The sequence below is a fragment of the Mustela nivalis genome (assembly GCF_964662115.1).
Source record: "Mustela nivalis genome assembly, chromosome: 1".
Taxonomy (NCBI): domain Eukaryota; kingdom Metazoa; phylum Chordata; class Mammalia; order Carnivora; family Mustelidae; genus Mustela; species Mustela nivalis.
Window position 1 is genome coordinate 130,505,797 of NC_139020.1, and position 15,335 is coordinate 130,521,131.

Genomic DNA, 15,335 nt, shown 5'->3' on the forward strand with positions numbered 1-15,335 from the left:
GCATTTATTCAAGGACATTCTCCCAATATAGGCAGGGCCCCCCATATACATTTTATCCACACATCTTTGTTTTTCAGGCTTTCACCTTCCTGTGTGAATAGTACTCTCTAGAACTGTATGGCATGGCAACTCTTTGTGCTCAGGACCTACCATCTCTTGGAGTGAGGATGTGAGATGTAAGAGATTTTTAAGCCAGTTTGAAGCCTTAATCTGGGCAACCAGAGGCATGTGGGAAAAATCTCAGAGGCTGAGCAGCCTTCAGAAGGCCACCAGGATCTGATTTCTTTCCTCCCTTCCTTCCTCAGAAATGTTAAAGCCAGATGCATCCTACGGCCCAGCAGTATCTCACCCTCTGACCTGGCCTTTGAGCTTCCTTTTCCTCTCGGGCGAGGCCAAGCTTCCTTGATGCTTCTGACCCCTTGAAGAGCAGAGGACACACACAGGGGAGGGATGTTAGTCCCCTGACAGAGCGCTGGGGGAGCAGTTGCCAGCTGCTGGCAGGCCTAGGAGTAGGAGCCAGCAGACCTGTGTGGGCACAGGGCCCTCTGGCTCCCTCACATACTCACCCTCTAAACTAAGCTCTGCTCACAGCACTACTTGGAGCTGCTTTTCCTTCTCCCCAGCAGGCAAAAAGACCTCTTCAGTGAAGATATTCAATACTGAGCTTCTAGAACAACAGATTCTCCAGATTCAAAGGAGGCTATGGAAGTTAGGATTTTCTAGGTTCCAAAGGCTCACTGACCTGCAAGGCCTGAGGAAGATGCTATCAAAGATGGTGGAAAGTTCCTCTGGTTCCCCTGGCTGGGTGGCCAGAGCTGCTTCTGCAGGCAGAATGTAGTTAGAGCCCCAGGAGGACTTGCCAGCACTGATATCTGGTAGACACCAGACTAGACTGTGAAAGAAGACAGTGGAATGTACTTTGGAGGTCTTTAAAAATAGGATGACTTCTCTTCCCTCTGGCATGGTCTGGAATGAGAGCCTGTGAAAAAACTGAAAACATGATAACCACAAAGCTCTTTATTTATACCAAACCCTTGATTTTAAGCTGTTTTAGATTTGTTACAGATCCCCACATTCTTCGATTGCCCACACAATATTAAATACATATTGAAGATGCTTTGCAACAAGCAGAGACACTAGAGTTCCAATGTGGAGGAAGAAAATTAATATTTGGCGGGGAATCTCTGAGAGTTAACTTGTATGGAAAATCATATCCACCACAGAAATGGAGTTTCAAAACCAACCTCTCAAGGGCTGACAGGACTTTTCCCATTAAGTAACATCCCACCTCCATTAATTATATAAGGGTGTTTGTAATCTCTGCATGCTTTCCCCACTCTCCCTCCCCACTTCCTGATCTCCTTCCTCATCCAGTTCATAAGGCTTCCAGAAGACTCTCCTGATGGGCCCATAATCCCCTATTGCAGCGTTTGCTAGGAAACATGGAGGCAGTGGGATGAGAGAGGGAGCGTGTAAAACAGTCAAGGAAACCTTGACCCTGAGGCTCCCTTCTCCCAGCCACACCCCAAGATCCTTGTCCTCTACACTAAAGCAAGGACATGGGATCTCATAAGGACAAGTGTACTTAAGGGAAAACGGGATGTACTTGAGACTGGGTCTCTCCCAGAGAATTGGGAATCTTAGTCACAGATCCCATACTAAGCCCTAACTAAAAAATCAGGTACATGCCAGTTTTCTTCTCTAGATCTTGTTTGTGTAACAAGGATTTCACATACAGGTATATGTGTGTAGATGAGGCTGTGTGGGTCAAGGCTTAGGCACATCAAAAAGTGTGCAGGCCATTTCTAGAGGTCCAGCAATGCTTGGCACATAGCATCCCTTTCCCCTCAAAATATTAAAAGGCCCTCTGACCCCTCCCTCACTCCCCGCCCCGGGGAAGCATAGGAATGTAGTGCAGTGGATGGGTAGACATTGTGTCCTGTTCGGCATACATTTCACCTCAGCATTTCTTGAATTATATTTATTCTGTTTGAAAAAAAATGTGTTTTTCAGATGTCAGATCTTTTTGAGGACATTCACCAGTTTTTGGCCTCAGAAGCTCTGCCTATAAGATCTAGTAGCAAAAATGCCCTGGACACTGAATGCTTGCCAATTGCACTGAATGCGGACCAAACTCAGAAATCGGCATAGAGCTCTGACATATCATCTGCAAATCCAAAGGTATTCATAAGAGTTACCTTAAAATGTATGTTTTTGGGAGGTGGGAGGGCAGATGGTGAGCTGTTGAGGGAAGGAAGATCCTCAAAAGTTTCTAGTGAGCAGAATTACTTGACTCATCTTGACTGTCCTTGAGTGTGAATGGAAAGTTTCCAATATTGTTAATTAAAAGGGAGCAAAATGGCCTTAGCTTCACTTTTATTTGGGGGAATAGCTTCTGTTGTATTTTTAGGGAACTTAAATATTCATCAATGCAGATGGATTCTATGACTCTGGCTACCTTGCTGTAGGTATAATGGGTCCCTCACTGCAAAGTCTTCTACCTGTTGTGTGAGGCTGTTTCAATGTATGAGAGATGAAGGAAATGCTCTCCTGAGCAGACATTCATTGATCACCAACCAAGTCAGATGGTTGGTAAGATGGTAAATAAGACAGATTGGGTTCCTTCCTGCACAGAGCTTCCACTCAAGGAAGGGTTGACAGATGATACAAAAATATAAGTGCTACGAAGAAAAGCATCTGGTGATGTGATAGAGAGGGAGAAGGAAGAAGGGTGTGAGGCCACTTCAGACTGCATGGACCAGGAAGACTTCTTTGAAGAAGTGATATTGTAGCCAGGCTACGAGAGCTCCCAGGGAGCCAGCTGGGAGAAGGGCCAGGGCAGAATGTCTCAGGCACAGGGCTCAGCTGGTGCAAAGCTCCTTCAGTGACAACTTCGACAAGTTTAAGGAACATGAAGGTCATGGGGCTGGAGTACAGGGAGTAAAGGTGAGTGGACTTAAAGAGAACTAATGTGTTCTTTGTCCAACCCAACAGTTGCTCTGTGTCCTAAGCATCTCATTCCCCAGCACTGGGAGTCCACTTCTTTCTTCTCCACTGAGTCCATCAGAACAATCTCCCTGCTTTTTGCCTCTACTTCTCTCTTTCTCTGTTTCTTCTTTTCAGCTTTCTGCCCCACCATCCCTCTCTCAATTCATTTTACATTAACATTTCCCTACGGTGAGGATCTGAGCATCCTGGTAGTCTTTTCCTCACTGCCAGTAAGAAGTTTCCTACCACACAGAGCTTCATGCTAGGTCTTCTTATTGGCTGCTGCTCTCTGCTGGGTCCAGCTTCCCCATCCTGGGCTCCTGAGTGTATCACCTGTGACCAGGGTCTCATGGCTGGCTTGGCCACTTATGTTGAAGGAAACTACAATGACTACTTTCCTCAGGATGAGGTTGCATGCAGGGCCAGAATTACAAAGACCGAATAGAACATTTTTACAGGACATATTTTTAACCACCTTCCAGGCAATAAGTTTATGAGGGAGATTGTTCTTTATAGGGTGAGTGCTTAGTTACCTACTGATCCTTCCCCGGGGACCACTGTGTCTGACAGTTCGCATCTAGGTCTAAGCACCTCAAAGTTAGCTGTGTCCATAGCCTCTTCGAACTGGCTTTCCTCTTCTACCCGCCGGAGACGTCACAGTTGTTATGTCCCATCCCTCGTGCTCTTCTGCCATATTTCCTTGCTGTTTCTCCAGCAAGAGGTGGTCTCTTTCTCCTCCCCCTGAATCTGGGCTAGGCGTGCGACTGGCTTTAACCAACGGAACATAGCAGAAGTACTCCATGTAAAGTGAGAACCGCAGCTTCTATCTTCATTCACCTGTTGGAACATCCCTTCTCGGAACCCATCTGCCTCACGGCGAGGAAGTCCAATTAGCCATGTGAAAGGCCCAAGTGGACGAGAACTGAGGTCTCTAGCAGACAGCCCCAACTGAGCTCCCGGGGGACAACTGGCACCAAGTCGAAGTCCTGCGAATGAAGCCATTTCAGACTTTCCCACCATCTCAATACCCCCAGCAGGACCAGCAAGACATAAGCAACACCTGGTCACTCCACAGAATTGTGGGAAATAATCAATTGTTTTGTTCTAGGTCCTTATGACCTAAGGCAGTTTTTGCAGTGATAGTTAACCAAAACAGCTCCTAAATTTCCACTGTATTCGGAACCCTGGTATAAAGGGGTTGTTGAGGGGACAGAAGATGGGCTATATCCCATTGCATTACACTTGACTTTAATAGAGCTTCAGCATCAGGTAGGTAGCTAGGCCTGAGAAAATGGAAATCAAAATTTTAATTTTACTAGGTAATTGCCTCTCTTTGGAGTATCATTGGAAAATTCTTTTATATCCTAGTAACAAACAGCCCAGGCCTGTCAGTCTTGCTTGGGATCCTGCCCTGGTGGGAGGATCTGCAGGGACTGCAGGGAAGGAGGAGACTGCAGGGACAGCCAGGAAGGGAAGGAAGACAGCAGGAGAGGGCTCAGCATGATGGGGAATACGGAGCCTGACATTTCAATGGAAAGGTTCAGAATTTGATACTGCCATCTTTTATAGAATCAGAGAAATTTACATGGGTATTTAAAATTTTTTTTTTCAGATGCTAATTCTTCAAATGATGAAATGAGAAACCTCTTGTTTTCTTTCCTCTTCTCTCTCTCTTTTAAAAAGGGAACCACAAAGATATCTAGCCTATTATTGAGCTCTGGCCCGAAATTCAGATATTTGGCCTTGACCCAATGTCAATATTTTGGGAAAAGTTTGAACTAAGTCATTCATGCACTCCTGGGTTTCAAGCATGAAAAATCCCTGCAGTTTTCCACTTAAAAAATAAAAGATCTGAAAACTATGCACTGAAAAGCCATCAAACGCTGTAGGCCGTAAGCTTCAAACTTGGCAGGATAAAATGACCACCAAACAAGGAAATTCCAGTCAAGTGCAAATCAAGGAGCCAAAGCTTGTAATGCGTTAAAGACACATAGACCAAAGCCTGTGCAGGACATCACATGGTGAAACTGTGTCACAACTGACCTGTCACTGAGCAAGGCCTGTTTGCTCTTGCCTGATAATTGGAACGGTCTCCTAACTGGTTTCCTTTAGTCGCATCTATATCTTTTTAAATCATACATCTGATTTGGTCACTTTCCTGTTTACAAACTTTTGGCGACTCCCCACTGCCCCCAGGATAAATCAACACTTCTCAAGACGCCTTAAGAGGTGGCAGGCGTGATCCAGCTTCCTTCTCTGGTAATGGCTCTGGCCACACCCGAACTCACACCCATTTCCTCAGTCATGCTGAACTCTGTGGTGTTCCAAGAATGTTCTGCTGCTGTCCAACCCAAGCCCTTGTACATGCTGTTCCTTCTGCTAGAGCTGCACCCCACCCCCAACTCTTATTTGTCCAACAAGAACCAGCTCAGATGTCCCCTCTTCCAGGAAGGCCTAGGAGAAACTTCTCTGGATTCCTAGGCCATTTGGAAGTTTGTCATGCCGTATGATGAACATCAGTTTACACATTTATATCCCTCGTTAAACTGTGAACACTCTAAGGACAGTGACCATGCTGTATTTAACCTTTAATCCCTCAAATCTACATAGTTCCTGACTTCTAATAGATGCTCATGAAATCACTGTGAATCAGAATAAACAAATAGCCTTAAATCCCATCTATATTTTTGTGTCATGGGTAGGGGAGGAAGACTTTGAGAGTGAGGCCTACAGAATAGAGAGTCTGAGATTTGAAGAGAATTGTATGTGCAAGCCATAAATTTGCCTCGTATGGATCCTTCCCTATAAAATAACTTCCACACCCACCCCAACTTAAGGTGGCAATGTTCTTGTTTTCACAAGTCTTGCTACAAGGACTCTGTCACAGGGGTTTGGAATTTACTCATTTAATTAACAAAAGTAATTTGAATTCCAACTGAGCCATGCCTTGTGCAAATTTAAATATGAAGACAACATGACTTGTTTTCTTCAAGAAGTCTGTAGCGTGGTGGGGAATTGGCAATGGGAGTTGGTTTTGATTTGATGCTATTGTTGTTGTTAAGATTTTTGCGAGTCAAAGTTTCTTTCAGGGGCAGGCTGTCCCAATTACAGGGAACTCAGCTGACCGATGTTGATTCTGCTCCAAAGAAACCTGTTATTTTGTTTTGGTTTTTTTTTTCCCCAGAAGAAATAAATGAAGCAAGCTCACCCAAGAGAGTCAATAGAGATGACACTTTTTTTTTTTTTTTTAAACAACTGCCACATTAGCAAGCAAATAAGAAGATAGAGGATGTAGACATGTAGAAGTAAGGAAGTTCAAGCTGCGTGCCTCTGATGTACCTAGGTCACAAAGACAGAACAGACTTTTCTCCCTGGAGGCATGCTCTGTCCTTAGAATTCTTGAAAATCATGGTCCCAATTTTATATGTTGGGGATGAAATGTCCTTGGGTGAGATGTTTAGAAAGGAAATGGTGAGACCCTGGGGTGGGCCCTCTGCCTCCTAGGTCAGGCTTCAAGTTCACTAATCATGTTTGAGGCCTGCAGTTGATTTGGAAGGATCCCGATATGTAGTTAACATTGACCAACTGGCCCAGGCCCGTGGATCACAGGAATTTACAATGGATATCATGGGGCAGAATTTAACCTAGAGGTGTTGGGAGGAGAGCAGAGAAATAAGCCTGAAATTCTCTTCTGAATTGCTGTCCATTTAGTCAACTGTCCAAACTGGAGATATCCATTCACTTCTGCTTTTCTTCTGACTGTTATATTTCTGAGATCTAGAAATGTATTTAAAGGAGAACCCAAGAATAGTTGTTTGCTTTTTAATAATAATAGTAATATTGTTAAATGTCATAAATTATTGGCTCTGGTTCTTCCCCCTCTCTTTGTCTACACCCTCTGCCATCTATATTTGCCATGTATATTTGTACTTCCCTGACCTTGACTTGCGCTTGGGCCAATGGAATGTGAATAGACATTGATGGTATGACAGATTTGAGTCTAGGTCTAAAGGGGCAGTGCTGGATTCTGTTTGTTTCTCTTGTACCTCTTCCATCACCATGGGAAGAGCTTGTGCTCAGCCGTTGCCTCCTAGCAACACAACACACATGGAAAAGACATAAGCCCCAAATCAATGAAGACTGAAACTCAGCTGGATCTTCAACTGGAAGTAGAGTCACCCAGCTGATGCCAGCCTAGATCAACAGACCCACAGATACACAAAGCCTTGGACACACAAGCAAGAATTAATCAGTGCTGTTTAAACCACTGTTTGGTGGGGTGTCTGGGTGGATCAGTCAGTTAAGTGTCTGCCTTTGGCTCAGGTCATGATCTTAGGGTCCTGGGATGGAGCTGAGCAGGGAGCCTGCTTCTCTCCCTCTGCTGCTCCCCGTGCTTGTGCTTTCTCTCTCTGTGTCAAATAAATAAAATCTTTAAAAAGAACTAAACTGTTATTTGGATTAATTTGTTATGCAGCAATGACTAACCGATGCTACTACAGCTGTTACCACTAATAATATTAGCTCAACTTGCCAGTAATTTGCCCAAGGTTACTCAGCTGGTACCCTGTGAAGATAGAATTAAAATATGGGCTCTTAATCACCTCCTTATAAAACCTTGAGAAATGCATCTGGTTAAAACTCTGGTGGGTTCTTCCCAGGTAAAGAATTTTACCCTGGAATAAAGACTAGATGAGAAAATACATAGGTTTCTTTTTTCAGATGGTTTGTGGGGAAGAGGAGAGCTATAATCATACCAGGATAATACATTCATGGACCACCATCAAAGGTCCTCAGTTCTCAGAGAGAGGGACAAATATGTTTTTAAAAAGTAGAAAAATAAACAAAAGCAGGATTCAGGATTAAAGAATGGCAGGTCATAAAAAAATAAGTATGAATGAAAGACTGCCTAGCATTATTGCTGTTGCGTTAGGATTTGCCTCTCAGTTACTAGCTTTGTGATTTTCTCCAGGACTCAGTTTTCTCATCTGTGAAATAAGGAAAATGAAAGCAACCACTCCATAGGGCTTAAATGAGTATATGTAATCAATATATGTAAATGCTTAGGAGAGCATCTGGCATACAGTAAGTAGTACGTATATGTGAGCTTAGTGGTGTCTCCCAAATGGAGTGCCATAGTTAACATCTGCCCGGTATTTCTGACTGCACCTTTGTGATGGTTTTGTATTATGTTGACCTAGTTACCAGAACCATATTTCCCAGAATTCCTTTCCCTATATGATCTGGGCTAGAACTGCTGTATGAAAAATTTGCATGAGATTTGGAAGACAGAAGTGAAGCTGTGGCCACCATGCTTTGAAGGTTAGCATAGGGTACAAGGTGCTGCTGTAGTTCACCCATTGATCTACAGGCTGACTCAGCTGGTGCAGGGCAGCAGTGGGCCTGCATGTCCTCTACTCCCTCTGGCCTTCCTCCTGCAGCTTCTCTGAGCCCTGGCCAGGTGTGTGTGCAGCTCCATGATGAAAGGTCCCAGCTTCCATGTAATAGAAGTTGAAATGATGGGAGACAGCTATGGGGTGCAGTTGGTCCTCATGGATTTCAGATTGTCCTTGTGGATCACTGTTGTTTCCATAGGTTATAATTATCTTGCCTTGCTTTCCTCCACTCATGTCCTGCCTTCCTGCTAACCTACAGAGACTTCAGTTCTGACCCCCACCAGATGAAAGGGAACAGCTCTGCGCAGACATCTTCACTGGCTCCCACCATTACTCAAGGTCTAATCCCTATACCAAATCTGCATTTTTCTGTGTTACTTCTCAGGGTTCTGCTTCCCTAATTGAAACTTGACTGATACACCTCCAACCCCCAGTTAGCTTATGATTTGGAAGGGAAGACATTGGCATCACTGAAAAGTCATGGTTCTTTTGAAAAATTCTGAATTTACCTTAACTCTAGGCATTTTGGCTCTCAACTGCACTTCCCCTTCACCCACCACCTCCCCAGAACTTCTCTGTAGGAGGACTTTGAGAAAGAGTGAATGAATATTGGCTGCTGAAATCCTCAGAGGGGGGAAAAAAATTCAACTCCTGGCTTCAGAGCACCGATGGGTGGAGTTAACCACAGATTTGTCATCAGATTTCAAAATCAAAGCAGTAGGATTTCCCTAAAAATAAAAGAATGAAAAAGAATTCTATCCACCTCAGTATTGCTATTTTCACAATTTCCCAGAATGAGTTGTACAGAGTAATACGAATGCTATGAAGATATGTCCAAATGAAATACAGAATTCATAATAAGAGGATGTTGTTGCTCAGAAAAAGGCAACCCAGTATGCTTTGGGATAGTGTTGCAGCAATGAAAACAAGCTTGAGGTTCGTGTCAGATAAACAATCGTACTCATAGCACTGGAAGTTTAGGAAGTGACTCATCTTGAGGAACGGGCACCAAGTGAAAGCAGCCGTTTACCTCAGCCCTTTGGAGTTTGACACAAACATTCTTTTTCTTGTGACTTTGCCACTGGAAGATGTTATTGCAGTCATATGCACTGGGGTCTCTGCTTCTGCTACACACACCATTTCCCTCTTCTGCCCCATGATGTCTGTATTCTCTGTCCTCAACCTTTCTGTCCTTAGGAGTGGCTGTTCCCCAAAGCCAATGGATTTCCTGGTAGATGGAAAGAAAATACTTCCGAAGCCTCCCCTTGGATGGAGGACCCATGGTTAAGGACTTTTGGTCTGAGATGCATTGGCTGAGCCCAGTGGACAACAAAGAAAGAGTAGGGTCCAGTTGTAAACACAGTTAACCAGCAAAAGAAGAAAGGACCGGAAGGGAGACTCTAGCTAGGGGCAGGTGAAGGACCAAAAAGGCCAAAGTCATTGGGGGAGAGATGGGGGTTCCTGAACACAGGAGGTGACAGCTGGCTCAGGGCCACAGCAAGGCCAGGGTTGGAGGCATGGGGGAGAGTTTGGGCAGGAGAAGTTGAGAGGCCCCTGATTCTGAAGCTTGCACTGGAGCTGGGGCCGATCAGAGGGTCCATCTCCAGTAGAGTTCTGCTGATTGCACTGTTGTCCTATGTGCCTTCATCTGACCAGAACTGGCACGTTCTACTGCCATGGCCATAGAAGGATGACCACTCAGGTAGCCATAGGGCACACTGGAGGCACACCCTCCAGAGACTCACATGTCCTTTTGCAGCAGGACAGATGAACAACAATATTCCCAGAGACATTATCCATAATCATTTCCAACCAGAAATATCCAAGCTACCTCAACTAAAGAATGGATCAAGACATGGTGGAGTACTATCATAGTTCCTTAGGGCTACCATAACGAATTGCCACAAATTGAGTTGCTTAAAATCACAGAACTTTATTTTCTCAGTTTGGGAAGCTAGAAGTCCCACATCAAGATATCTTGCAGGGTTGGCTCTTTCTGAAGGCTCTGAGGGAGAATTTGTTCTGTGTCTCTCCCGTGCCAGTTGCCAGCAATCCTTGGCGTTCCTTGGCTTGTAGCTACACCGCTGTAGTCTTTGCCTGTCCTCAGATGGTATTCTTCTCTCTGTTTTGCTCTGTGTCTTCAAATGGCCTTCTTGTTTATAAGGATTCCAGTCATTGGATTTCGGGTCCACTCTAATCCAGTATGACCTCATCTTAATTGATTATATCTGCAAGAAAACCTGTTTCTGAGGAAGGTCACATTCTGGGGTTCTGTGAAGTGAAATTTTTGGGAGACAGTGTTCTACCCCATACAAATGCAATACAACAGTGAAAATGAGTGGGTTACAACTACATGCAATGAGGACATGACTCTCTAGGGATGCTTGTGTGGCTTAGTCATTAAGCGTCTGCCTCAGACTCAGGTCATGATCCCAAGGTCCTGGGATCCAGCTCCTCATTGGTCTCCTTGCTCAGCAGGAAGCCTCCTTCTCCCTCTCCCACTCCCTCTACTTGTGTTCTCTTTCTCAATGTCTCTCTCTCCCTCTGTCAAATAAATAAATAAAATCTTACCAAAAAAAAAAAAAAAAGGCAAGTAAATGATTCTCCTAAGAGTCAGGATCATGGTTACCTTTAAGAGGGAGACAAGGAATGGGGAATGAGATGGGGGTTTACTGGCCTGCTGGAATGTTTTATTTATTGACATGTCTGGTGATTCAAAAGTGTTCATTTTGAATATTTCATTAAGCCATTTAATTTTCTGTATGCAGGCTATCTTTCCACAAGGAAAGAAAGAGTGGTTAGAAACCTGTGGTTCTAGGTTCCACCAGTAGCTGTTGGGCATTGGGTGAGTTTCCTGGCTCACCTCAGGAAGAGAACTCAGTCTCCTCAACTACAAAATGAGGAGATTGGACAGGATGGTCTCTGAGGGCCCTCCCAGGCTTACCATTCTGGGTTGATCTCCCATTTGGTTCTCCAGGCATATCTGTGAGGAGGAGAGGACACCCAGCTTTGTGTTTACAAAGAAGGAAACCTTTGAGAGAGAGTCTGTGGCAGTACAATAAGGCCTGGGTTTTAGTCTCTGCTCTTCCCTGTGTCTAAGAGACCACAGAAAGATTACTTTAGCTGGGCCTCAGTTTGGCCCACAAAATGGGTATAATAAAATATCCTCCTATGTGGGGTTGATAAGAAGGTGACAAAGGAGGATGTGTATAAAATACCTGGCTCAGCACCTGGAGTCCAGAAATTCCCTAGTAACGGGCAATTGCTAAGTGGGTGGAAGCCAAACAAGTCCAATCAGTTCAACAAATTGTTCTTGAGTACCTGTTCTGTGGCTGAGAGTTTTACATCAGGTCTCATTGCATGTTCACTGAGGGAACAGGTGACTGAATGTGCCTGAGACCTTGTGGATGTAAGGTGGGGAGGCCAAGGGCCAGAAGGAACAATTGATGACTCCAAGTCTTCCAGATCAGTCCATCATGGCGGTGCTGGGGAAAATTCAAGAGGGGAGTCAGGTCGGGGTGGGGAGGTGAGGTTGGATGTGTGATTAGTGTCTCACTGTGTGGGGAGTCTAGCAGGCTGGAGTAGTCACGGAGAACTTGAACTCAAGTGCTCTGCTTCATGGCCCAGGATGGGTCCTACTTCTCTCTCCCCTTCCCAGAATCTTTATTAATTGGGAGCAGGAGTGACTTTGTAGTCTGGAGTCAGCCTTTCTACCTTTCTTTCTATCTGGACTTGTTGCTCCTCTCTAGTGGCCATGGCTGGTTCTCGGGCAGTGAGCAATGCTTCTGGTTTATGGCTGCTGGAGGACCAACTTGATGAATAGGTCATCTAAATGGCAGAACCACAAACACCACAGTCCCTCAAATCCCACCACAAGTAATTATATCTGTTACATGAAGCATTCCTTCCTGATGGCCTTTTAAAAGATGCAAAATGCCCAAGAGCTCATACATGGCAAGATTCTCCAACCCCCAGTAGGATTGTCATCTTAGGTGTTTTCCTCTGTGACAGGAGAGCAGAATGCAGGGAAACTCTGGCCATCTGGGAGAAGAGGGTGCTGAGAAGTGAAAGGGACCAGTAAAATGTGTTCAGAAAGGGCTGGCTGTCTATGAGCAGAAAAGATCCATTTCACACTTGAATTTCCTGAACATCTTCTTACTCAACAGGCATCTTCTACCACTTCTCACACACTTACATAGGTGAAGAAAAAGGCCTTATCAACCAACATACATAGTGAGGCTCTATAAACATTAACTCATGCAAACGTTAGAATAACCCATTTTACAGATGAGAAAAGTGAACCACAAAGGGGCCATGGGTTCATTCAACCAGTGGGAGGCAGCAGAACATGTTGGGAGAACATTCAGCTGTGGTGGGCTCAAACCCCTGCTTTCTGCTTCTTAGCTGGGTGACCTTGGGGAAATTATCAATCTCCTGCAGCTGTTTCCTCCTCATCTTTAGGGTGGGAATGAAGATTAAATGGAGAGATGCATATGAAGGGGTCAATGTGAACAGGAGCTGTTCTCTCAACTGTGGTAGCCAGTGGCTGGGATTCAAAGAGAATGGGGTGTTCCACTGAGCCCACCCTGGGATTCAAGTCTGGCTCTTTGTGGAACTGATAGGTTGTGACTTCTTGGAGACCTATCCCTGGGTCAATATCCACAGAGGTTTTGTTCTTTGACTGAGGAGGGAGAGGGATGAGTTTCTTTGGGAGGGTTTGGGAGGAGGGCTTCAAGATGGACCAGAGAGAGACTGTTGCTCTCTGCTCCCCTCCTCCATCACAAACACACATGGCCATGAGTTGTAGAGACTGGACAGGAAACAGCCCCAGGCTCCATGTGCCCATGGAGGAAGAGATACTCAAGTTAGGAGCATCTTACTTCCCCGCCTCCTTCCCCTGCTCACCCAGGAACCTCCAAGTAGCAGGATAGTGTCCAGAGCCAAGATGCTCACATCCAGATGACTGACTGACCCTCCCAACCCTGGCCCCACCCTGGTGTGGAAGAAAAGACCCATTGGCACAATCAATAGCTAGCTGTACGGTGGCAAAACAACCATCCTCTTGATAGAGGGGAGGCTGATTTTCTGCCAAACACTGAGAATACTTCAAGGCTCATTCTAGTCAGTCTTGACTAGATTTTGGGCTGGCATCTGCTTTGGTTTTATTCTCCCTGTTTATTTTGTTCTATATGTGTGGTGGAGATCCAGTCCATATCTGGGTGCCACATCTGGACAGTATATCAGACTGGACTGGCCATAGGAATTCATTCTAAATATTATCCAGCATGGCTAGAAGGAAACTGATGAGCCCCTGAATATAAAAATTGAGGACTAGCCCCTGATGGAGACTTTGGGGCAGAAAGATAGGACTCATGCGGTTGGCTGGCCCCCCAGTGGCAGTCTTCATATTTCCTAGGTGTGTCATTTTTATTTAGATGTCCAGAAATGTCTAAGGCATTTGGGGAGGTCTGAGGGAAGTTGCCTTTGTGTGTGCTCTTGGGGTACAGCTGTCAGGGTGCTGCTAATTCCCCTGATGAGACAACTCCTTGCTCCTTTGCCTGGAGACAGCTGTGCCCAGCCCTGGCAAGGGTGTATTTTTCCATCCTCCTTGGTGTGAAATTCTGGGGTTTGTTTTGTGTCACTTTGGACCTTGGTGAAACAACAGGCAAAGAGAAGATTAATGGAAAAACTCTGCTTCCAGCTGCCAGGAAAATATTTTTCCCTTTGCAACACAAAAACAAAGGGGAGTGTCAGCTGAGTGGTCTGGAGAGAAGAGAAAGCTAATGTTCCCTGTGTCCGTATAGGTCCCTGCTCTGCCCTTTCACTGGCTCCTTCTCCTGGGCAGGAATCTTTCTTTCTTCCTTCCTTCCTTTCTTTCTTTCTTTCTTTCTTTCTTTCTTTCTTTCTTTCTTTCTTTCTTTCTTTTTTCCTTCCTTCCTTCCTTCTCTCTCTCTCTCTTTCTTTCTTTCTTTTTCTTTTTCCTCTAAGGACTTCTCATCTGACAACTCCAAAATAGATTCTATGTGTTTGCAAGTGACCTCTGTCCAGTAGGCATGCTGTGCAGGCCCTGGATAGTTGTCTTTCCTGACAAAGGTCCCCTTCATCTGCAGGACAACCCCCACCACTCACCCCACTTTACAGATGAGGAAAACTGTGGCTCAGAGCATTAATTAGTTCCCTCCAGGTACATAGCAGCTAACTGCTGGAGCTAGAATCCAAATCCAGGCCTCCTTGCCACGGATTCCTTCTGAAATGTTGCATGTGTCATATCCTGGTATGGTGCCTGTCACCTACGATGCTCTGATGTCTGAAAGAATGAAGGAAGGAGAAAACCGATGAGCGAAGGCCTCATCAGGCTCAGGTGACCTGGGTGGACCTCATCTTACTACCTCTACATCCCACGATGCCTTCTCCTCAGAATGCGTCTCTTTCCTTACAGCAGAATTGACATGAAAATGTTTTTCCAGGCTACAAATTTGGTTAGTGATCTATGGCAGGCCTGTGAGGGAACAAGGAAGGCCTGTACACCAGGACCATGGAACACGTAGCTGGGTGACCTCACCCAGGACACCTGTCATCTCTGAACCTGCATGGAAGTCTGGGGGAAGCCCTTTACCTTGGCATTTTTTTTCAAAGATTCAGTAAGATGAGGTTTGTGAAGCTGCTGGCCCATGGCCCAAAAAGATATTTTGCTTGGTTGTTTATTTGTCTGGGAGTTGGTCCTCAACATTCATTTGATTCCCAAAATGGGCTCATGATCCAAAAATGTTTAAGAACTGATGCAGTCCCATTTGATTTTGACCTGGGGTTAAGAAACCACTGAGCCAAGACTATATTGTGTTCCCATATTCCTGGAATCATGTTATTCAAATAAACAGAGCAGGAGGACTCTTTGCCTTTTAGAAGTTCACATTTCAAAAATGAACAAGCTTGTCAGTGGGCACACTAATGGCC